The sequence below is a fragment of the Rhipicephalus sanguineus genome, chromosome 5, assembly GCF_013339695.2.
Source record: "Rhipicephalus sanguineus isolate Rsan-2018 chromosome 5, BIME_Rsan_1.4, whole genome shotgun sequence".
NCBI classification, from domain to species: Eukaryota; Metazoa; Arthropoda; class Arachnida; order Ixodida; family Ixodidae; genus Rhipicephalus; species Rhipicephalus sanguineus.
In genome coordinates, this window is record NC_051180.1 from 130,402,135 (window position 1) to 130,425,375 (window position 23,241).

The following is a 23,241-nucleotide window of genomic DNA, read 5'->3' on the forward strand; positions in this document are numbered from 1 at the left end:
CGCTGCTGGGATCGAACCCGCAACCTTTGGTTCAGAACCCTAGTGCCGTAACCACAGTACCACCGAAGCGGACAGGAGGGAATAAATATATGAAGTGAAGATAGGAAGAATGAAGCAGAGAAAAATATAAAATAAGCATATATGCGAGGAAGCACAGAAAAATGTAAAGTATCAGCACGCAAAAATGTCTGTAGACGGGAGGCCAAATAAGTTACGTGCAGGAAGGTTATCAAGGCATGATGTATCTGTAGTTACCAAAAGAGTCATCGCCATATTCATATTATCATATCAAGTGGAGATCGCTATGTAGTTCGTAGTCTTCTAAGCGAAGAAGAGACGGCGAAGCGATGTCACATACATAACAAAAGGGATTGACAGCGTTGTGTGCCAGGCAGCGTGCTTATCAATTGCAAAAAAAGTGCAGTATCGGCGCTAGCTTCTAGACAGCCAATTTGCGGACAACCATCCACTGTTCTTAACAAGTTGATGAACTGCGCGAGTTTCAACCGATGAAACATTATTACATTTAGCACAACAAACAAACAAACAAACAAACAAACAAACAAACAAACAAACAAACAAACAAACAAACAAACAAACAAACAAACAAACAAGCAAACAAACAAACAAACAAACAAAAAAGGCTAGTTTAGTGCGCTAACCATCCGCATTACGTCCGACTACTTATTCGTTGCGAAACGTGGCCTTCTGCTGCTACTCGAGCCAAAGTCCAGTTTCGTTCGGAATATCAATGTCATTTTAACACGTACACGTCACTGGAAAAGTTGGAGGACGCTTGAGCTTCGCCTCAAGAGCAGAACGCGACAGCGCAATCGGGCCTCGCTTCGCTTCCCGGGGGACACCTCAATCATGCCGCATAGAAAGGAACGTCTGTGCGAGTAAAATTAGCAGTTTAAAACTATCGTGCAATGCCTACTGCAAGGGCAGTTGCGAAGTGCCGACTACGCCATAATTCTTCCTTTTTGCAAATCAGGGAGGTATGTCCACTACACGTACGTAAGGCAACACGCGAACATGCAGCTACTCAATTTGTTGACGCTTTTGCTCATGATGATGGTTAAATATGTCTGAGCGCTTTGTCATGGGTGAGTCTTTGAAACACCCACTCGTAGTGCAATTCACATGTTTTGACGCCTGGCGCGATTCGGCGCTTCTGCGACGCAACATTACATGCGTTAAAACACCTCGCATTACATGACATTCTTAAAGTGTTTTTTTTTTTTTTTTCGGAAGCTGTTCCAAGCAATGGCGTGGCTCTGTGGTAGAACTCCTGTTTTCCAAGGAGAAGGCCTTTGTTCGATTCCCATTCGAACCAAAGTTTTTCCATTATGTATTTATAAGCATCTATCTCGAATTTTTGCTCACGGAAAACGCTCATTTCTCGCTCACAGCCAACGACGACGACACCAACGCCGACACCGGAATTTCTGCGAAACAAGCTTTTTAAGTCATCGCGCTAAAAGTTAGCAGTCGGGCGTTTTCACAGGTTTGTGTTGTCATTCGTGACGGACAAGTGAAGCATGTCTGACTTGAAAAAAAAAGTTACCTATAACACGCGGCGCGTGATGACAGAGGCATGTTCAAGTGCAGTTTCGAGGGGCGGCGTTCCCACGTCTTTCCTTGTATAGCGCGACAGATTGGCCAACTCTTCATCATGTTAAAATCGTTGGCTCATCATGGAAGTGGAATAAAACAAGTTGCAATAGATCAGCGTTACAGTGATCTTCGCTTGTAAACCGAGCTAACGAGATTGCCGAAAAAGAAGTAGAGCGTATGATTGGACTGTTAAGCAATCGCAGCGGGTTTCGGCCGACGCTTATGTCTCCAGTTACACAGGTTTGGCGTCAGGACATCAGAATTAAATCGCCGTTAAATAGCTAACAGTAAATTTGCATATAGAAGAAGCCACACCAAAAGGAATATCAGGGATACAAGTAAATTCGTCGCCGCTACTCTCCTCCTGCAAGGGGGTTGAAGAAAGCAGATGAGCGCATCCTGTTAGGACTCCAGACTAACACAATGTTATGTCCTGCAATCATAAAACATTTCGACCCTATGGTCACAGGACAGTGCCAGCACTGTGGGGAGGTAGCGGACACCTACCACATGGTGTGGGCCTGTCAAAACAAAATGAGCCCTTACTCCTCACCCGAACCCTACCCGAGAGGACTGGGAGGCGGCCCTGCTCGGCTGCTCAGACCTTTAGGCCCAACAGGCCTTGGTACAGAGAGCCAGGGCGGCGGCTTCAACCAATGGGGTCCCGGAATAGAGACTCCACCTAGTCTGTAGGAACCTCTAAGGAGGTCCCACGCCTCTCCTTGTAAATAAATGCTTTTCACCACCACCACCACCGAATAGAACCGTAGATACTGACATTGACAAGGGCAATTTGCATAGTTGGAATCGCCAACCAATAAAGATGTGTATCTTTTACGGTGGATAGCAGTCCCATACGCGTTACGTTGTACCTCATACATCTATGCGTCACGTAGTGTAAATACGGTCCAATGTATCGGTATATCAGGAAATGTTCAGTAAAATTCACCTGGGCCTGCGATGGTACATTCCTTTTTAATTAGTCGAGGATTTTGACAAGGGAAGAGCGAGGCTATTAACCGTAAAATATAAATGAGCTATACAAAGCGACTATCTAATATTTCAGTAGATAATGCGGAAATTTTACTGTCATTACTTTTAAGGCACTCATTCTAGAATGAGAAACAGAAAACGCTACATGTATCTGAATTCATATGTCCGATGTAACGCAAAAATGTTACGACCTTTTGACTTTATTTCAATCTTGCTTTACCGATGACGCACTGCTGCGTTTGCCCTATATTTAACCTCGTAAATATATTTTTTTCAACCGTATTATCGCTAACTGCATGCGTCGCGTAAGCTAGCTTAAACTATCCGTAAGCTGAGCGAACCAAGTGCTCCTTTTAGAGAGCGCACAGCTTCGCAGGCTTTCATGTTGAGACACACTAAAGTCGATTTACCGGATAACCCAGAACCAACTCGAGGCATGAGAACATTTTTCACTCAGAAGATGACTTTGACGATGTGATCATCTTAAGTCGGTGTATTAAGGTCGCTTAGGCTTTAAGTCAGCAGCCTAGTGAAATGTTTCAGAGATATAAATGCCCCGCTGGACGGCCCTAGCAGGCACGCGAGGCGGTGGTGAGGCAAGGCCTTGACGTCCCCACGTGGGAGACCTAAGGCCCTGTCGGCGAAAGCTCTGCAGGACTAACAAAGTTGTTACGAACCAAAAATAACTGCCCCGAATTTTCTGCCTAAACCGATCGCTTTACCTTTTTCTCGTACTTGGGCATTGCGTTCATCCATGGAATCAGACCCAACAGAAGCAGCACCTAAATTTACACCTCGTTGTCTTGTAATCAAGATTACCGTAAATCGAAACGTAATAAGCGTTCAGAATAATAGTAAATCTTTACTGAGCAGGCTTCGAAAAGAATTCTAAATAAATAATTGTCCAAACGGGGCACCTCTAAAGCTATTTGAAGGCAGATATAGAAATACAGCGCATAAACTAAATTAGGGCTAACGAGCAGCGACTACTTTGCTTCTTGTTAAAGCTGATTGAGCAGTTTAAATTTAGCAATTAGGGCTACGAAGTCACTCTCAACATGTCTGTTCTTGCTTTCAACGCTGCAGTCGAACAAAGCAGAAAAAAACAGACAGTTAAATTTGAAAAAGTTAAAGCATGGAAAAAGATGAAAGCTAAAACAAATGTAGGCCAGGACCTGGTCCCGCTAAATCTCTGACTATGCGATCAGAAACCTATAGATTGGGGTCATTATGATGTTTCGACTGCTTCGTCTAAATGTGCCAATGGCGACCATGCATGGAGCCGTTTGTGAAGCAAACGTTTTTACACCTCGTATATCACACAAACTTGCTATCTTTTGCGCAAAGTTAGGCACCCGCATGTGCACTCAACGTACATCCAATTTTCTTTTATACATCTCCAAAACATTGCGAAGAACGTCTCAAATGCTGTAAAGGAAATTCAGGCAGAGCGAAGTGAAGTTGTAATCTACGCATACGCGAGAACATCAACTAACTTATGAATGAACATAGATGAAGACGTGCCGTTTTAACGGCGCGTGGCCGACGTTAGTTGGCATTAGCCAACACGTGCATACCACTTATGCCGTAATTTAGATCACATGACTACACTAGCAGACATTTGCCAGTACGTAACGCAACATTTGAGTGCAGATTTCGAGAGACCACGGGAGCGCGTGCCAAACTGCATCGCTGCGCCTTTTGACGGTTTCACTGCTAACTTCGAGAGTGCGTACTGCGCATGCGCCTCCTCTTTTGCGTGTCAGTCTACTCGTTAGCTAGCTTCAACCGCACGCTCACAGGAACGCGCTAAAGAGCACTAGGTGCCACTTATGCAGTCGCTTATGCAGTCGCAGGATACCGCGACAAAAACACTTCCATTTGCAGAAACGGGGTATTTTAGTCGCGATGCCATCGCTAGGACGCTTCCACGGCGACTGCATAATATAACCATTTTTGGGGGTTTACGTCGCAAAACCACGATGTGATTATCATATGATTCCACCACGGTGGAGGGCTCCGGAAATTTCGACCACTTGGGGTTCGTTAGCGTGGGCCTAAACCTAAGCGCACGGGCCAAGGTCAAATTATATCGGTCGCGAAACTTGGAGCCAAAAGTGGTCGAAAACTTAATGCCACAGACAACTCACGCCGTACGATTGAAGCGCGACTAGGTAAGGAGGGGACAAATGAACGAAAACTAAAAACTCAATAGAATGTTTATTCATTACTCTTAATTTTATATATGACAAAGTGAACTAGAAAGTTATTTTACCGTTTATCTGACACTTGTCTAAGTAATTAATTGCTTCATATTTTTGTTCGAGCGCCGTGAATGGGGGGCGTATGCAGGCAGTCTGCTATGTGGGCTTGTGGTTAGTTCGGCGCGTTGTCAGGTCAATGAGGCATCGCTCGCTTTTTCGCGGTGGTTACGTGCGTACCTCCGCAGGTTATTTATTTGCTTATGCGTTGTTGCCTGGCGCGACACTTCAGTGAAGCCGAACTAGCTTACAGAATGTGTAGATAACCGCCCCTGTGACATGCAGACTGCTTTCGCTTGCTCACGGCCGGCATGCCTTCCCCTTTCGTGACGTTGAATGCGGCACGCTAAGCGAAGAAACGCCGTACTGTAAGGTTGCCAAAGTGATACTTTCAAGGCTGCTATCTCGCTCCAGCGGTTTTTCTCGGTTGGGCAACGTGAGTTTCCGAACTGTTGTGCTCTTGTGCTCGAGAGCAGTTGTATCATAATTTCTTCATCTGCAATGTATTTTGGTATATATTGCAAGTACACTATTTGGCTAATAAAGCAATCTTGCTTCCCCAATTCGCCTCGTTGATGCTCCTTTTCTGTCGCGCACTCAATTGACGAGCCATAAAGATGCAATAGAATCGCGCAGTTATTAAAAGCATGTAAAAGGTCAGTAATAAAAAAAATATTTCGTGCCATGTAGTGCAAAAATGCGCGACGTCGCTACCGTTTCCAGTTGCGACGTCATATCTAATTTTTTTTGCTTGCTGTTAGTTGTCCCCGCGATACGTAGATGGCGACGGTGGCAACGACCCGCCAACTACTTGACACATGGGCCTCTATGGAAGTTGCGCCACCAGTTTACATATACCTTGCACGGGCCTCTAGCATTCCACGGAGACTACGGAAGTGGCACCTTGCATGTCGTCCCGCGTTTTAGGAGGGGTACGTGCTTGAAGCGAACGAGCGAGCAGACTGAAAGGTGGGAAAGAACGCGCATGCGCAGTACGCGCTATCGATGTCAGCCGTGAAACCGTCAGAAGGCGCAGCGCTGCAGCTCCGCACGCGCTGCCGTGTTCTCTAGAATTTTGCACAGGATGGTAGCCCTGATAGCTCCAGTACATCACGGTGTGCTTTCTTTTCCCGAGAAATAAGTCTTGATAGTGAATGTATTACATAATCCAAAATAAGCTAACTTTTGCCTTTCATTCAGTGTAATTTGCGCGCGGACTGCTCAGCGCCGTGAAGCAACACGTTAACTACACCTTCTTTTAGGCAAGCAAAATACCTTTTTTTGGAAACGACAACCCGGAGTTCAGCGTATAACTAACCCGGGCTTCAAATGTAAATGTAAATCTTCGCTGAGGCAAGGCAAAGAGCGCCGTGTCCTCAACGCTTGCTTATAAAGCATCCGTCCCATTGCTCCATCATAGCCTCCGTTGCTCGTCTTATGGCAGCATAAAGGCAACACTTGAGTGAAAGGGGTAAATGGATGCAGAGAGGAAGCAGAGAACACACGACGCTTGCATGACAAATCCGCGAGAAGCGCAGAAGACGGCGACGATGCAGTTCGTGACAGGGTGACGTCCCCGTCAAAAAACACGCTAAAAACTTGTACGTACTTGCGTTCTCGCGGCGCTCCTCGTCTCCCAGCCTCGTCGCCTTAGGCGTGGAGGGGGGGTGACGACCTTCGCGCCCTTTTAGACGTCACGGCGGGACGTTCGCGCGGAATGTGTCAAATCAGCGTCCCAGCTCGCGCGCGAGTTTTGACACAACGTGCGCTATTCTTGCGGTACATCGCGCATTCACTCGGTGCCCGCTTTTTTTTTTTTTTTTTTAGTCCGCCCTTTGGCCTCGCGCGCGTTGTCACCGTAATTTCTCTCCGTGTGCTCGAAGCCACCGGAGCCGCCACCACCTGCGCAGTAATGGACGCGAGGAGAAAAGCCGCGCCCCGAAGCGATGGCGATCTTTATTGGCTGCTTGACAGGTCGGGGCGACGCGTGGGAACTTGTTTTGCCTTTTTCCTCCCGCTTTTATTCCCACCCACGCTATATAACCCACACGCAGTCTCCGTATTCACGCGCCCGCTTTACTTGCATTCACGTAATTTTTATACGTCCCCCTTTTTTGTTATGCAAGGTGCTGCAGGAAGCGACGAACGATAACAGGGAAGCGACAGCCACGCACATACCCCGCAGGGGATTCGTGTCTTGCTTTGCCAGCCCGGCTTGCTCGCTTTTTTTTTTTTCGAGCGCTGGCACATTGAATTATGACGTGACGGCTGCAGCGGGCCTTTTCTCTCTCCTAATTTCATTTTGTTACCGCTTTTTTTCTTGCTTCGGGAAGGCGCCCTTACCATTAACGGGGCGACGTACAAAAAAGGACGTGTGTATACGCACATCCGAACTGTCAGTGAACTTTCCTGATTTCGTGTCGTACCAATGTATGTGTCTGCGTTGGTTGCGTTCGCATAACTGACAGACGGTGCTCATCCCTGTTCGAACTTATTACCGCTCTCGCTTTCGCAGTCGCTTACATAATGACGTGTATTCAACGCCGACTATTTAAAGGCGTGCGCCAGTATCGAGCGTTCAAGTTTAGTTGTAGTAAAGAGAAATGGTGAGAAACTATTACAAACGAGCTCAAACGTTTCTAATCTAACTTTACGCTCATGCGAAATGAAATATACGAAGTTATTTTTAAAACGTCCAGCATTTATTCGCTCCTTATAGTATGGGTTGAATGTTAACCGAGTTAATTGAATGACTCATGGTGTTTGACGTCCTAAATCAACACTGTAGAGATGAGAGACGGCGTTGCGAGAAATGCAAAAAGAAAGAAGAAAAAAGTAATAGCGTAGCTTTTTTTTTTTAACCACCAGTTACATCTAATACACCATACCTTCTCGTTTTAATTCGCCTTAGTCGGAGCGTTTGCTAATGTGGTAGTTAATCAAGCCCGTAAACTTATTCCCTTAAGCGGAGCGTTATATCCACGGAGCTGTATACTGCTGGGGCTATTGTAGTAAAACTGTCCTTAACAGCCAGCTGCCGTAGAGGTTACGAATGTTTCATTCACACTCGACGGCTACTTCTCGCGAAATAGGGTGCTGCATCAGCGCAAGACAATTCTGAAAACACTGGTTAAACTTGTAACGGTGATGAGAATTCCATTATTTTGCGTGCATCTCTTTCGCGGTAAACCTATCCGCCACGGTGGTCTAGCGGTTGTGGTGCTCAAGTGCGGACCCGGAGGTTGCGGGTTCGAATCCTGCCCGCGGCGGCCGCTTTTTCGATGGAGGCGAAAGTGCTCGAGGCCCACGTGCTTATATATTTAGGTGCAGGTTAATGAACCCTAGGTGGTCGAAACTTTTGGAGCTCTCCACTACGACGGCGTCCCTCATAACCACATCGGGTTTTTGGTATGTTAAACTCCAACAATTATTATTATTCGCGGTAAACCTGATATTGCGTACAAAAAAAAAGGATAAGAAAAAGCTGACTTTAGCTAATACGGAATTTTGCTAGAGGCATCCTTGACCGTTACGTGCGTTGACTGGAAGCACTTTTGTTAGATTTTGGGAGAGTAAAACCTCTCAAATAAGTTTATGAGATGAGTCAGCAAAAAAGTGGGAGATTGCATAACTGCGCCAGACTCGGTCGCTTTCTCCCTCAAAAGGACCTGGTCAACTTCTAGTACGAGCTAGATTGCAGCGTGACGAGGCAAAATTTTATACCTTACTTTGGTTTGTCAACATACGTATCGACGAACAGCCGCAAAAAAGCATTAGCGTTATATATATGTAATGATGCGCAATTTCCTTGGAAAGGATGATCATAAAAAGAAAATTGCGTACAAGTCAGTCCGCTGTCGCGTTCTATTGGAGCACCGGAACACACGGCGTCAGTTCGAGCAAATGCAATTCCGGGAGAAGCAGAAACATTAGCTCATTTTCTTCACCATCGGCGTTTTTCTTTATTATTATTATTTTTTGTAGCCCGCTTGGCTGTCACGTTCGCTTGGCTGCTTGTCCCATATACTCTAACAGACAATCGCCCGAATAGGTTCACTTCGCTTCTCTCGTACGCGGCGTATATCGGCGTACGCTGTTTTGCCGTGCAAAAATCAGGGAACCACCATCGACGACGAAAGCGCTCGGTTTGGTTTTAGCGGCGCGATCGCTAATGAACGCTTCCGCTACTCACGTTGAACAAGCTTTTCGGATGCGCGCACTTCGACAGCCGCGTCGTTTGGAAGTGTCGGCGGCATAAAAGGCGCCAAGTTGGGGGGGGGGGGGGGGCATTTGCGCTCTAAAAAGACCGCCGTTCAGTTTTGTTGTACGCTGTAATGCGTAAGCATTCTGCCGTTACTTTCCTCGGAAAATCGCGCGAGTATTCGTCCGTCCACAACTTACAGCGTTGCGCCAATGACTCCTTCTTCAACTTTCATGATTGGGGTGTCGGAGCCATCTCGGGAGCGGTGCAGCGAAGTAGTGCACGACGAAATCAATGACTGACTGACTGACTGACTGACTGACTGACTGACTGACTGACTGACTGACTGACTGACTGACTGACTGACTGACTGACTGACTGACTGACTGACTGACTGACTGACTGACTGACTGACTGACTGACTGACTGACTGACTGACTGACTGACTGACTGACTGACTGACTGACTGACTGACTGACTGACTGACTGACTGACTGACTGACTGACTGACTGACTGACTGACTGACTGACTGACTGACTGACTGACTGACTGACTGACTGACTGACTGACTGACTGACTGACTGACTGACTGACTGACTGACTGACTGACTGACTGACTGACTGACTGACTGACTGACTGACTGACTGACTGACTGACTGACTGACTGACTGACTGACTGACTGACTGACTGACTGACTGACTGACTGACTGACTGACTGACTGACTGACTGACTGACTGACTGACTGACTGACTGACTGACTGACTGACTGACTGACTGACTGACTGACTGACTGACTGACTGACTGACTGACTGACTGACTGACTGACTGACTGACTGACTGACTGACTGACTGACTGACTGACTGACTGACTGACTGACTGACTGACTGACTGACTGACTGACTGACTGACTGACTGACTGACTGACTGACTGACTGACTGACTGACTGACTGACTGACTGACTGACTGACTGACTGACTGACTGACTGACTGACTGACTGACTGACTGACTGACTGACTGACTGACTGACTGACTGACTGACTGACTGACTGACTGACTGACTGACTGACTGACTGACTGACTGACTGACTGACTGACTGACTGACTGACTGACTGACTGACTGACTGACTGACTGACTGACTGACTGACTGACTGACTGACTGACTGACTGACTGACTGACTGACTGACTGACTGACTGACTGACTGACTGACTGACTGACTGACTGACTGACTGACTGACTGACTGACTGACTGACTGACTGACTGACTGACTGACTGACTGACTGACTGACTGAACTAACTAACTAACTAACAACTAACTAACTAAACTAACTAAACTACCTAACTAACTAATACCTAACTCACTATAACTAACTAACTAATAAATACACTGACTAACTAACTAACTAACACTAACTACAACTAACTAACTAACTAACTAACTAACTCAACAGAAAGAAGGTTCCAACGGCTGGATTTGAACTCGGGGCCTCAAGGATAAAACGCGATTTTGGGAACGTTACGTCACAGGCCGCATCTGGTTGAGCGGAATAGAACATGTTTAAAAATTTCGTGAAAGCTGGCGCGTCCAGACGCGTGCCGCAGAGGTATCATAGTTATAGATTTCGTACAGAACAGAGCACGCATACAATGATAGTAATAAAGGCATTTAATGCTGATCATACGAGTTTTGCTCACTGCGCCACCAAAGCGACAATGTCGCGAACTCCTAGACACAATAATCGTATAGGACTCTGCGCAAGTGCCCCGACTAATGCGCGGTAACAATGCTTAGGCTGTACTGGAGAAGTCCGACTTACAGTTTTGTACATCTTTTTTAAGCTACACATTATTTTAGTTGATACACACGGACGCTCCACGGACACTCATAGGAAGTCCGGACAGACGCGAGTCGCAGTCTGCGTGCGCTTCGGGAAGGAACGTTGAACGAAAAACTCGCGGCTGTCGCGGATCGCTGAACGAGGCGCTCGCGCGTCGAAGCCTGCAGCAGTCGGCATACGCGAGTATCACTCTCGAATTTAAATTAGTGGCTTAGAAACGGAGCTCGGACCGCAGGTCACCGAACGGAAAGTGCGCTGGACCGGCTAGCCCGACGCGTAGGCACCCCCCATTGGCGCAGTCCGATAATCCTAGCACATCCCGCCTGCCGGCCCCTCGCCGTGTGCGCCAGACCAACCCGGGCTGGCGAGTTTTCGAGGAAACTTCGCGCCGCGGAACCAACCCGGGGCTCTCTCCTCATTACGGGATCTGCGAACGTCTAGCTGAATTCCAAATCAAGCGATCCGAGGAGAAATTCGGCGAAATGCCCGAGGGATTACCGGATCAAAAACGCAAGCGCGTTAAGCCGCCAACTAAGAGCCGGCCGCCTCATTATTAATAACTCTATCGAGCGTGCAGTTTAGGCGGAGCCTTGATTGTGCTTCGCTCGGCGAGTGGCGCAGTGACTGTACATACACACTGTAGCCGAACAGCCTCAGACAAAAAAAAAAAAAAGGCGAAAGGAAGAGAAAGAGAAGGGGGGGGGGAGTGAAAAAGGGAGTTGTTTCAACATATTCACGAATGTAACAATGACGTGATGACGTAAGTTACCGAGAAGCACTCGAGTTGAAAGGCTAAGAACATTCGGTGTTCTGAACACGCGACGCTCGTATATTCTAGACACTATATACGAACGCGTTTACTTACTCGGAGCACTCCCAAGCGTAAAATGTTAATGCAGGCAGTGTTAAACTGCATACGAGAGCGTGTATGCAATGGCTGTAGTTGTCATGGAAGCGATTGAAGATGTATCAAAAGCGGAGAGAGCCTTTTGTAAAAGGCTTCAGACGCGCACCGCTCCTGCTGACAGCGCCACCTGCGGCATTGTTGCCGGCGCAAAACGCTTGTTAGCACATGATGCATACAGCAGGTGGTCGAATCGCGTTTATTGAGAATGCCAGTGATCATCACCTTTTGTAGTTCGTAACATCCTAGTTACATACTTCACATTTTTTTTCTTGCTGTAACAAATCTTGTGTGCGCGTAATTTGAAGTACCTACAGTCGGAAAGAAAAAAAATCACACCATCTCCCGCTAAAAGGGACCAAAGCGAAGCAGCGTTTCGTCATGTCGAGCCCGCGTTTCAGAGGGGGAGGGGGAGTGGGAGTGGAGAGGAGGTGCGTGGAGAGGGTATGCGCATGCGCAGTAAGGGTGGTCACGCCGCACACCACCACCACCACCGGTTTGAACTCCGCCATAAGATGCTTCGCATCTAAAATGTTTTTACGGACTCACTGTCAGAAAAATCAGAGTTTCGTCGCAAGGGCGAAGTAATGAATGCGATAGCTAAAAACTTCGCTCGCACATAGAACGCACGACGTGTGGGGCAATGTTGTCGATTTGAACTTTATACGGAGCATGACGGTGACGGCAGAAATCTGTCTTGAGTTTCCATATAATTTCCGTCACAATAAATGTAACGACGCTGAGCAAGAAGTCCTATATTTCTTACGTGGCCGCGATTGCTGCGTTTCTATGGATACAGAATGCAAGAGCGTTCGCGCTAAGCCAGTGCCAAACGCTGTTGGAGGCAGACCACTGCTGTGGATTTGGCGCGAGAATTGGCACGACAAGCGCGTCGCATCTCGAAAGCGATAGTCATTGGTACGATTGGACAATCTTGACATTTGAAAGTGCGCTTGATTACAGAAACCCGTTAGCACGTCTCTAGTGAGGCAGCGGAGAGTAATCAACAAAAAAGAGAAAACATATGACATAAGAAAAATAAAAACAAGGAAGTTGTATAACTTAAACTATTCTCTATACGCTCATAATACGAAACGACCGAAGTCACTGCTACCGTTACCACACCGTTCGGAGCAATTAGTGCAAGATACCTGATAATTTTGTAAGCTGGCCGAATGGTAGTACTAAGTAAATTTATTTAGACGGCAACGACGTCGACAATACCGAGAAAAAGAGACAAGAGTTCAGAAAAAAAGCAAAACTATGAACAATGCTCCATCCGGAGTTCTATATCCGATGCAATGGAAGGGGTCGTATGGGTGAATAGAGAATTACAAAAAGTGAAGAAAACACACCTAAAACGCAATGCGCGTGCGTGCGACAGCTTTCTTTCTCTATCTTAAGCGTTCCTCTTCAGTCACAAGTGGCGAACAGCGGTCTTTCCTAGATGAGCGCGGTGAATAACCGCATATAACTGATTCTGAAGGCCGAGCAGGAAGCGAGTGCTATGCATGCAGCTGCAAAATTTATGCTCACTGAATACGCTCCTTGTTAGGCCTTCGGAAATACATATCCATCAGGACCACCAGAAGATGCATCGTGCGTTCTAGAGATCCCGTGCCCACTGCCGAGCGCGGGATTCTGAGTCACATCCGGGGATGTGTGTTAGACTCTCGACTGGCTGTTACCTACCACATGCATTATGAATGACATCGTAAATGAGTTTCGGTTTTTGTCGCATTATGGTGAAAAGTTGGATAATTACAACGTTTGACGCGGTGATGGAGAGCCGGTATAGACAGTGCGTAACTAATTCAAACTCCCAAAGAAATGTCATCGTTTTGTAGTAACGTCGTCGAATAACTTATCGCATTTTCACAAGTCGCGTTTGCATAAAAGTACGAATAGTATTGCGTTCTCGCGATTCCACCTGACACATCTTCCTTGGCGCTAATAAAGCCGGAAACTGTTCCTGCGAGCGCGTTTTGCCTCTGAATATACGCGAGTATACATGTTAACAGCTGTATAAGTTCTTGAGCTGCTTTTCGATGCGATACGCCAGCTGTTAATTCAGTCGCGTAAAATGACCTTCCAGGCTGTATCTACCCTATCCCGGCGCATTAATGCAATGCGCCTTTGAAGCGCATTACCTCCCTTTGAATAGATGCGGTGCGCTACAGAATGCTATGTTATGACATTTATGTAGACGCCGCTGCAGCTAATCACTATGCACCACCGGTACTACCAGCCTTGGTTTATAGCGACAGCGAGTATGACATCATGCCACCAGTGGGCGTCCCGTGTCGTTATGCAAGACGCTCCGGGTCTGTGGCAAGCTTGCACGGGTGAATGCATGCAAGCGGCACAACGCAGCGGCCCGAAAATGACGTGAGAATGTATTACGCTTAAACGCAGAAAAACTAAAGCGAGAAATTTAAGACCACGGCATGATCAGGAATACTGCGTAATGCGTTTCTTATTATTACTATTTAAGTATCATTAAACAAAGCACTAACTAGTTAAAAGAGCCGAGGTGCGTGTGTGGGTGAGGCTTGGGCGGAATTCACGAATAGTTTTGTTTGCGAGTGTTTCGTCATTAACAAGCCGCCTTGGGTAATGATGTGTCCAACATCGGTGTTGCTTGAATATTTCCCTTAAGGCAAGTGCAGCTTACGATGATTTTGTGAATGCGGGCATTGTTCCTCCTTGCTTGCACTAGGTGCTCACACGATTAGGTTCTTTAACGGTGGAGCTCCTTAGGCTTCGCAAAGCCCCGGTTCACCCCGACAAGAAGCTGTCATCCTCATGAACTGCAGTGTGCCCTCTTCGTCCCCTTCTTCATATTCTGCTTGCACTCCCCGAACACGTGCGCGCGGTGCGTGCTCTCCCGCTGCGCCGATTTGTCGGGCGTGGGATGCAATCCCTCGGATGGGCGAGAGAAAGGGCAGAGAGAGAGAAAGAAAGAGGAAGCGAGAAAGAGAGAGAGAAAAAGAAAGGGAAGAAAAAGAAAAAAGATAGAACGATAGAACAAGCGAGATAGAGAGAGAAAGAAATAAAGAGAGAAAGAAATAGACAAAAAGTGTAAAAACACAGCGAGAAAGAAAAAGAGAGAGCGGAAGAAAGAAAGAGAAAAATAAAGAAATACAAAGAAGGCCACCCTGCTCCACTGTTTGTTCCAGCCTTGCAAGCTGCGCTGATTTTTTTTTTTTTAACACAAAAGTGCTTTATGCCGGGGTCCACCACGGCTCCACTGACATATTTCCGTCACGTATATGACTTTGTAGAATATAAACTAACAGATGGCAAAGGAAGAAAAGCTAGAAGTTCCGTCATCGGGAGTCAAACCTACGACCCCTCGTTCCGCAGCGCAAGGCGCGAACCGACTCGGTCACAGACGGCATGTTCTTCAGCACACTAACGGCGAGCCATTTATATACACCGTTTACCGTTGGTGGTACTCAGAGATTGGTGGCACTTCGGCGTGTTTTCGTTACTACTAGCAAAATGGCGCGAAGGGCTCGAAGGGCTCTTTAAAGGTCGTCGCCCCGCGCGTTGCGATGCGCGCGCGCCTCCACAGGGCGTGGCCGCTCGTGCGCGCGCTTACCTCAAGATGGGAGTGGTTTGTACGTCTTGCGCCCTGACCGCAAGTTTGCGTTGAAGTTACAGAGAGCCCGAAGGTCACTTCGCTCACTGCAGCGGCCACTTTTGCGAAAGGAGCGCGTTGCTCGCACACAAATAAGCTACAACTGTGACAGTTCGCGCTCATCCTGCGTGTACTTGTGCATTCGTTTCGTGCGTCCTCCTTTGTGTTTGAGCAGCGCGCTTTAACTGTCCAGCTGTGACAGTTGTTCGTGCTCATCCCTTGTATCTTCCTTCCGTGCGTCCTTTCTGCTCGAGGAGCGCGTTGGAGCGTTGAGTGTTTCGAGCAGTGAGAGTGACAGTTCTACTTTACGCGATAAGGCAGTGACAGTTCTACATTACGCGATAAGAACCAGCATTATAGAAAGAAGGTCGATAAGTATTCGAAATGAATTCTGGTAGTATGCCCTACCGTCTACCTAAACATGGAAGGAAAAATATAGGAGACGCCATGACATCAACTTATTCAATCCAGAGAGGCCGCCGTCTTTGTGGTCCACCCCCATTAGTATCTCCAATGAGCTCGGTCGCAGTAGGTGGGCGCGAGCTTATAAATTACACTACAACGAGCCTCTGGCCCGCGTCAGAACAAGTCCTACGTAACTTCTGTAACAGCTTTCAGGAAGAAGGCGTACCCCTGTAGTCTTTATACTTGTGACTCGTTGAAGACCACGTCGAAGAACTATGCCGTGATTGCATCAGAGCCCGTGCGTGTTGCTGGCTGACACAACCACTCGCAGTGGACTGACCCAAGTCATGGTTTTCAAGTAGCTCACGCATCGCATTGCAAACCCAGCATGTGTCGCGAACGGAATAAGCTGTGTAACAAGAAAAGAAAAAAAAAACATCGAGGAAAAACCATTCGAACTTCATGAAAGCCGCGAACAACGACAGCTTTGTAGGCGTGGTCGCTACAAGAACTTAAAAGTTTGGGCCACCAGTCCGAGTAATTGATTGCGAACGAAAAGAATGACGTCACTCCTGTCCCTCACTCGTAACGCAGTCCGGCTCGCTGGGACCTCTCTTGACATTTCTTTCCTTCGTGACCCACATACATGAAGGTGCGGTCGTTTTTTGAGCTATCAGCCCTCAACTCTCTCCTATAAATGTATACACAACTATGTCGAGCGTCCTATGCCTCCACCTATTCGATGCATATGACATTTGCGGCTTTGTCGATTATTGCCTACCATGCGCGGAAAATTCAAATCGCGGACAGGCAAAACATCTTCCTTATCTGGCTCTCATGTATGTTCTTGCGTTACGCTCCGATGCAAGCGTACGTTCACAGGTAGGCACCAGGGAGTGCAGATAGATACAAGCGTACACGGATGCGCACTGACGCACGCACACGCATGCATACCCGTATGCAAATGCCCGGAACCTTGCTTTCTAACGACCCATTGCATGTTCGATCCGTTTCGCCCTTTGTCATTGGCTAGGGCATGGCTGCGACTGCTACCATTATCACGGACATTGTCCACTCATCGCGGCGCATAAAAAAAAGCAAAAAAGAAAGAAATCACGAAATCTGCATAACAAGAATATCCTTTCACAAAAAGAAGTCGAATTGTGCCTTCACGTGTGATGCACCAAGCTTCTTTTCGATAACACATTAACTTGTGCCATTTCTTGGCTGCACGCTGGATATTCGATGCAGGCTACTTTACGCGTGTAGCTTGTTTTTGTTTCTTTCTGCGCGCACAGCGCTAAGCGTGCTTTTTAAAAACTCACAAATGAAAAGCAATCTCAGATCTACTGCTTGAAAGAATGTATGTACATTAAAACACTCTGCGAGTGAGTAAAAGAAAACATGAACGTTCAATAAATTATTTATCTTTTTTTTATAATTAGAACATTAGAGCTGTTGCCAATGTTTCAGTTCTCGATAAGTGCTGGTCGTGATTCGCTAGTGCCATCGCGTGCTTTGGAGATATTCGTGCCGGCTTTTCGTTGACGATTCTGAAATGAAAATTTTTTCTATAATGGACCTCCAGGCACTTAATAAATTGCACCCTTTGTAATTTTATTTTGCAAAATTTTCTACATTTACTTCATTTCTCGTACATTTGATTTATTATCTGTATATTACTGTTGCTTAATTTATCCCACATTTACGCTACAATGCTACAAGCGGCAAGTTAAATTTCTTTTGCTTGGTTTCGTCTCCCCAGACACAGAACAAAAACATCCTGTAAAAAATAAAATCCATAAAGCTTTGCACTTACTGTCAAACGTATTGAAAAGACCAGTGTTTTAAAACGAAGGGACGCCCTGAAGGGGTGAGGGTTTGTCCATTTTCTTAATGTCGAATAAAAGATGCTTGCGACTGCAACAAATGATGATTCCTGGGTTCTATTTTTTTATCGTAGTTAATCTGGAGTTTGGTGGTAAGGATTATCTTTTTGTTATAATAACAATTAAAACCAATCCTCTTCAGGTGAACTTCTTTACAAATTTGAGTAACTTACTGGCATCTGATGCGCTGTAATCTGATGAGTTACAACTCACAGAACAACACATCGCATGTTCTGTTACCTCTCTCATAATGAGGAAATCCCATTGCCTACTCGTAAAAAGGAAGTTCATTGAAAAATGAAGATGCCCTGGAGGCGCATACGGCAGCCGTACTTAAATCAATGAAGTCGATTTGCCGCAGTCACTAAAGAGAAAAGCGTACCATCACTGCATATATCCAGTACTATAATATGAGGCTTCAACTTGGATGATAACAAATAGACTCGAGAAAACGTTAAGGACCACGTAACGTGCTACGGAACGAAAAATGGTAGGTGTTACATTAAGAGGTCGGAAGATATCAGAATAGATAAGAAAACAAATAGTCCTCTTTGTAACTACAACTTAATTGTAACAAGTTAGCTGGTAGGCAATATTCGAGTTGACATTAGGTGGTGGAAATTTGCCTGGCAAGGTCATGTAATGAACGGAAATGAACACCAGGAGGGCAAAAACGCCGCCAAGGGCTGCAGAGACTTAGGTGGGGTGACTAAATTAAGAAATCTGAGGGCATAAAATTGAATTTCCTCGCCTTACACCGGTTAAATTTCAGATCGCTGGCAAAGTATTTCGTCCAGAGAGGGACATAGAATAGGCCAAGTATGATTTTCGATACCACGAGTTTTCAGTAGTTGTTTCTGTCTGAGCGGCGTTCGTCGGCAGTGCTAGCGCGGTTTCACTAGCACATAGAACTTAGCACGCACGGGGCGATGCTATCGATTTAGACTCTGTACGGAACATGACGGTGCTGGCGACGGCAAAAATGCGTCGGCAGTGTCTGTATGAGTGCTATCGTAATCAGAGAACACTTTTACGAATGCTTCATCGACTTTCATGGTAGTGGTATACAAACCCTCTGCAGGACAAGATGTAAATCGGACATGGAGAATCGTACCCTTCAAGAAAATTTCTACTTTGCGAAAATTCGATTCCAAAATAGTTTTGGGTGGTTTCGCGATCCGACTTACAAGGGGCCGCTCAAAAAGCTGTAGAACGCTGGAAAGACGAACCCACTCATGCCGATGCCGCCCACTGCCGATCCCGACATATTGATGCAAGCCATGAAACAGTCTTTAATATACGCGCGCCCTCCCAGCGGACAACGGCGCCTTCGCCGCACGCGATCGGATCGCGTGAGATTGTGACCAGAAAAGAGAGGAAGAAGAAGTGAGAAGCCACTCGATCAAGAGGGAGAACGCTTCTTGTTTTTGACAAGTTAGCCCTCAATAAATAGTTCTCACAAGACTACCTGAATTGTTCGTTACAATTCTGGTGGAGGTGCTGGGTATGATCTCAAGCCCTGTTCGAGTTAGAGACGGAAGCCCTGAGCCACGCCGACTGGGACCCAACGATCTCACGCCTGTCCACCAGCGCACCAGCCGTCGTCTGCGTGGTGAGCCACCCGAATTTCCTCTTTTGCGGGAGCCTGCTAAGGAACCACCGGCTGTCTGCGGCGGCAATACCGAAATGACGTCCCCAGTCGCCGCAACCCACGTCATCGTTGATCAACCGCGGACGCCCGAGCCTTTCCATGGCGATACGTATGAAGACGCCGAGGATTGGCTTGAAGGATTTGAGCGCGTCGCCGACTGCAATGGATGGGCTGAAGACCGCAAGCTGCGCCGCGTTTATTTCGCGTTGCAAGACAGTGCACGAACATGGTGTGAAAACCATGAAGGAGCTTTCCGGTCATGGGACGATTTCCGGCAGGAGCTGCTGACCACGTTCCCGAGCACGGACCGCCAGGAAAGAGCTGAGGCCGCTCTGCAAGCGAGAAGCCAGCGGAACAACGAAAGTGAGGCAATGTACATCGAAGATATGTCCCGCTTGTTTCGCCGCGCTGACCCGAGCATGAGCGAGGACAAGAAGCTTCGGCATCTGATGCGCGGTGTGAAGCAGGAGCTCCTTGCCGGTTTGGTGCGGAGCCCTCCACGTACCATCGCGGAATTCCGCTTCGAGGCGACAACTATGGAAAAGACGCTCCAGCAGCGAGCAAGGCTCTATAACCGAGAAGTAAACGCCGCATCTGTGGAAGGGGTGTCCGCAGTATTCGGGAACAGCATCGATGTCTTGCGAGAACTCGTACGATCTGTAGTTCTAGAAGAGCTCCCGAGGCAGCAGCTAAACAGCAACCCAACTACAATCTCCTCGTTGGCAGAAGTTGTTCGCGAAGAAGTTAGGCAAGCAGTCCGTGAGCAGCAGCCCCAAGCACTGCCTCAAGCGTCGTTACCGGTGCAGCCAGCGATCTCGTATGCCGAGGTACTCAGAGGAACACCTGGACGTACCTTCGTCACGGCAACTACACATCTACCCGAACCTCGGTTCACGCCGCCCCCACCTGAGATGAGAGTCCGGAAGGCTGACATATGGCGCACTCCCGATCGAATCCCGCTTTGCTATCACTGCGGCGAAGCTGGCCACCTGTACCGGATGTGCGAATACCGCCGAGCGGGACTTCGGGGTTTCTCCGTAAACGCTCCTTGCCCAAGAAACGGAGAACGCCCTTTTGCGATCCAGGAGTACTTGTCGACGCGTAAAAGCCTTCACACCTCACAACAGCATCAGCCTCGCTCAACAGCGCCACTGAGGTATAGATCACCAAGCCCGCGTCCATCTTCAAGTTCCCCAAGGCGACGTCCCCAAAGCCCGCTTCGGGAAAACTAAAATCGCCGACCTGTGGAGGTAAGGCCGCTGCCGACACAACAGAACCTCCAGCGCTGATTTCGAAATATGACGACGGACACGAGCACGAGTGCAGAAACAGTAACGTTGCTTCCGATTTGTGTGTGCTTATAGACGGCTGTGAAATTACTGCTTTAGTGGACACAGGTGCAGACAATTCAGTTATGAGTAGAGAGCTTGCCAGAAAACTGAAAAAAGTGCTGACTCCTTGGACAGGACCGCAAGTGCGAACGGCAGGAGGACACCTGATCGACCCAGCCGGCAGGTGTACTTCTAGAATTGGAATACGTGGCTTCACGTACGTCGCCAGCTTCATTGTCCTGTCGGAATGCTCAAGGGATTTAATTATTGGAATGGACTTTTTGCAGGCGAACGGTGCAGTTATAAATTTGCAGGAAGCGTCCGTGTCCTTCTCCACGAAGCGCGCCATTGCGACATTCGAATGTGAAGAGCAATACGACGCGCTCCAGATTGTGGATGACGACGTAACGGTACCCCCAAGATCCAGTGTAGCTGTCACCGTAAGAAGCAACGTATTCAGCGACTATGAAGGTATGGCGGACAGCAACACTAGGCTTCTCCTCGAAAAAGGGATCTGTATGGCACGAGGTCTTGTTCGGCTGCGTAATGGGTGCACGAATGTCTTTTTGACTAATTTCGGAAACGAGGTGCAGCACCTGGCGAAGGGAACCGTCATCGCCCGCCTGAATGATTACGTTGAGATTAGAGATTTGGGCTCTTCTGGTATGGCACCACTCAATTCTGACAACGTAAATTGCATACTCGCATCCATCAGCATCGACACAGCCTTATCACCGGACCAGAGGAGGCAAATCGAGAGCCTTGTACGAGAATTCGCCTCCTGTTTCTCAACGTCATCAAAAGTCCAGAGGACATCTATCGCCAAACACCGCATCATAGTTGAGGACTCGGTGAGGCCTATTTGCCAGCCCCCCTACCGAGTGTCACCAAGAGAGAGAGAGAGATCATCAGAAGCCAAGTTGAAGAAATGCTTCGAGACGACGTCATACAACCGTCAGCCAGCCCGTGGGCGTCGCCTGTGGTGCTAGTAAAGAAGAAGGACCACACTTTGCGCTTTTGCGTAGATTACAGAAAGTTGAACGTCGTCACGAAGCGGGATGTCTATCCGCTCCCAAGGATCGATGACACTCTTGACAGATTACGGGATGCGAAATTCTTTTCCTCTTTGGACCTCAAGAGTGGATACTGGCAGATAGAGGTGGATGAAAGAGACCGCGAGAAAACAGCGTTCGTCACTCCAGATGGGCTGTACGAGTTCAAGGTACTCCCGTTCGGCCTCTGTTCCGCACCTGCCACGTTTCAGCGGATGATGGACACTGTACTATCCGGATTAAAATGGCAGACCTGTCTCGTTTATCTCGACGACGTCGTAATCTTTTCAACCACCGTCGATCAGCATGTGGAACGACTACGAACTGTTCTCAAGGCCATTAGTTCAGCAGGGCTAACGATAAAGCCACAAAAGTGCCATTTTGGTTTCCGCGAACTCCTTTTCCTGGGCCATGTGGATGGTTCTGAAGACATCCGCCCTGACCCTGAGAAGACTCCAGCAGTAGGCAAGTTCCCAAGACCCACGGATAAAAAGGCTGTCAGGCGGTTTTTAGGGCTTTGTGCCTATTGCAGACGCTTCGTAAAAAATTTTTCCAAGATTGCCGAACCGCTAACACGTCTGACAAAAGAAGATGTGCCTTTCGTCTGGACGAGTGAGCAAGATACTGCATTCCATGAACTACGACAGCGGCTTCAAAACGACCCGGTTCTTGCACACTTTGATGACGAAGCGGAGAGACATACACACGGACGCAAGTAACTTGGGACTCGGTGCCGTCCTCGTTCAATGGCAAAACGGAGAGGAGCGAGTGATTGCTTACGCTAGCCGCACTCTTTCGAAGGCGGAAACTAACTATTCGGCGACAGAAAAAGAATGTCTCGCGGTTATTTGGGCCATAGGAAAATTCCGACCATACCTATACGGTAGACCATTTCGAGCAGTGAGCGACCATCACTCGCTGTGCTGGCTCGCGAATCTCAAGGACCCGTCTGGGCGACTTGCAAGATGGAGCCTGAGGCTGCAGGAGTACCACATAACCGTAGTATACAAGTCTGGCCGCCAGCACAGTGACGCTGACTGCTTGTCACGAGCACCTGTCGGATCTGCGCCTGCGGAAGATGCAGATGACTGTCCGTTTCTTGGAGCCGTCACCACATCAGAAATGGCTCAACATCACCAGTCTGACGATGATTTACTTCTGCTCATCAGGTATCTGCAAGGACACCCTGTCCGTGTTCCACGAGTTTTCACACGGGGATTGTCATCGTATGTGATGAGAAATAACGTCCTGTACAATAGGAATTTTGAGCACAGCACCAAGAAATTCCTACTTGTCATCCCTTCGAACTTGCGATCGGAAATCTTGGAAGCCTGTCACGATGACCCCTCATCAGGACACCTCGGAGTGAGTCGAACATTCGCTCGCATTCGTGCCAAGTACTACTGGCCAAAATCACTGCATTCGGTACAGCATTATGTCAGAACT